Source organism: Frankliniella occidentalis, unplaced genomic scaffold (assembly GCF_000697945.3).
Source record: "Frankliniella occidentalis isolate FOCC.00 unplaced genomic scaffold, Focc_3.1 Scaffold58, whole genome shotgun sequence".
In the NCBI taxonomy this organism is placed as follows: Eukaryota; Metazoa; Arthropoda; class Insecta; order Thysanoptera; family Thripidae; genus Frankliniella; species Frankliniella occidentalis.
Genome location: NW_026267188.1, coordinates 249343 through 251831, shown reverse-complemented (window position 1 = coordinate 251831; position 2489 = coordinate 249343). Strand labels below are relative to the sequence as shown.

At 55.1% G+C, this 2489-nt stretch overlaps 1 protein-coding gene across 2 annotated transcripts in view; it reads right to left on the bottom strand.

Moving 5' to 3' along the window:
• Positions 1–2489, bottom strand: part of LOC113207262 (uncharacterized) — a 31923-nt gene that overhangs the window by 26395 nt on the left and 3039 nt on the right. The gene's annotated exons all lie outside the window — the stretch shown is intronic.

Sequence of the window (2489 nt, the reverse complement as noted above, 5' to 3'; positions counted from 1 at the left end):
TTAAACAGGCGGGTCCCCGTGTCAAAGCGGGGTGGGTAGGGCCCACATTTTTTTCAGTTTTGATAATTTTGCAGGTAAAATGAATCCGGCTCTAAGAGGTATTTTAACTGCCGCTTGCACGGGGGTGATTAACGTCAAAAGCTTAGTGCCACACTGCCGCACTGCCCGTAAGGCGCTCCGGCCCCCTGAGGTAGGAAAACCAAAAGTGCGGTAAAGCATAACTACATTTTCCAAACCGAGAAAAATCTCTCCCAGCGACCAACGGACAATCTAGCTACACCGCCTCCCCGGAGTTTGGTAAGAAAATTTAACTCATCCATCCATTTTGCATTGATTTGAGAACATTTATATTTTATATAGATATCAATAACAACATTGATCCAAATCTAATCTGGCAAATGTAAGCACCATTACAAAGAATATCGTTTCTTATAGAAACAGTAATGCGTTTTAAACGAGTGCATTTTGTTGCATGTACTACTGAACCTGAATACGCTCAATGGGGCGGTTCTTTCGGACGCGAAAACTTGCAGCAGCTTCGGCCTCGGCGCACAACGGGCACAACTCGTCCGCGGGGTGCCTGAACAACATCATGTCGCGTTCCGGGCGCAAGACGGCGATCACGTGGAGCGGCATGGGGGCGCGGCGCACCAGGTCCTGGCAGTCTGCGGAGACAAAGAAGAGGGTCATGGGGTCCTCAACGGCCACATCCAACGGGAACAAAGACGGGGGCGAAGGGGGCAGACAACAGGCATCGCAACTTCTTACCTCGAAAGCCCGAATAGTCGGTGACTGGGAGAGAGTAAATCCCGATGTTGTCCGTGAAGACAATGACGGCGAGCTTGGGTATGGCAGCGGCGGAGAGACGAGAGAGGATCAGGGTCGGCTTCTCGGGCCCCAGGAGCCGGAACGAACGCAGGTTGGGCAGGCCCGTCAGCGCCACCCCTACCGCCTCCCCCAGCGATAGCGACCCCACCACGCTCCAGTGGAAGGACAGCACGAGGTGCTGCAGGCGGGTGAGCCCGACCTCTCCCAGGATTCGCACCGCCCCGTCGTCAGTGCAGCGCCTGAGCTCAAGGCGCTCTAGTGGGCCCGGGCACGACTTCAACAGTGCGGCGACTCTGTAGCCCTAAAAACGACAGACGGATGAATAAAGCGGAAGTAGCGGGCCAGCTGGACGCGGGGACATTACAATCACACATCACTGGTGATAAGTGAAAAGGGCGTAAGTCCAATGAAAAGTCTGTGGACTTACGCCCTTTTCACTTCTCACCATCTGGCCTCGGGGTAGTGGGTAACTTTGCGTACCGCCCAGTCGTCCTCCAGGTCCAGGAATAAGGTGAGGTGCTTCATCGCACTCATTTGCTGCAGTCCTTGCTTCAGGTGGTGGTCGTCATCCAGCGTCAAAGTGAGCCGCTGCAGCCCACTGCCAAAGCCGTCCAGGAGCGGCAGCAGCTGCGGCGATTCCAGCTTTAGGTGGTTCAGCGTCGCCCTGCAGGAATCAAATCGGTAGATTAAACAAGCACTGGCGAGGAGAGGGGCATGGTAAGAATGTTATCTAAAGCAATGGCTTCGTACTCGTGGGGCCGCAGCAGCGAGCGGAGGACCTGGAAGAAGGAGGGGTGAGGTTCGCACCGTTCCGTCTTGAAGTCGGAGTCGTCGTCGTAATCGGAGGAGTCCGCGCCGAACACGTCGTCATCCTCATCCTCGTCATCATCCTCGTCTGCATCTTCCGATTCGTCCTCTTCGTTTTCACTATTGACGTCATCGTCTTTGCCTTCGCCTACTACGACAATCTCGTTGCCTTCACCTGCGACGCCCACTACGCCTTGTACTTTGTCCACTTGGACTTGGACGTCGTCCACTTGGCCATCGACGTTGCCGTCCTCGCCTGTGGCATCTTTGACTTCGACTTTGGCATCGTCCCATTTGTCTTTGACGTCTTCCACTTTGCTTTTGAAGTCTTGCACTCGGCCTCCGTAGTCGTCCACTTCGCCAGGGATGTCATCTACCTCGTCCTGGAAGTCGTCCACTTGGACCTGTACATGGCTCACTTGGACCTGGACGTCGTCCACTTGGCCCTGGACATCGTCAACTTGGCCCTGGACCTGGACGTCGTTCACTTGCCCCTGGAGGTAGCCCACTTCGCCATGTACTTCGTCCACTTCACCATGGGACGCGTCCACTCCATCGTGGACGTTGTCCACACGGCCCCGGACGCCATGTACGTGGCCTTGGACGTCGTCCACTTGATGTTCGGCGTCGTTCACTTGGGCTCCAAGGTTGCCGGCATTGCCTCTGACGTCACCGCCTCCGATGTTAGCATCATCGTCCTCGTCGTCCTCGGTGTCATATTGATAGTCCTCATCCCCAAATTCCAACTCAATGGTCTGCAGTTGGGGCAACACCACCTCCTATGAAAAGTAAAAACGTTGAAATGCACGTTGTGTAGCTGCTGCGCAGCATTGTTCAGGCGCGGATTTGGGGGG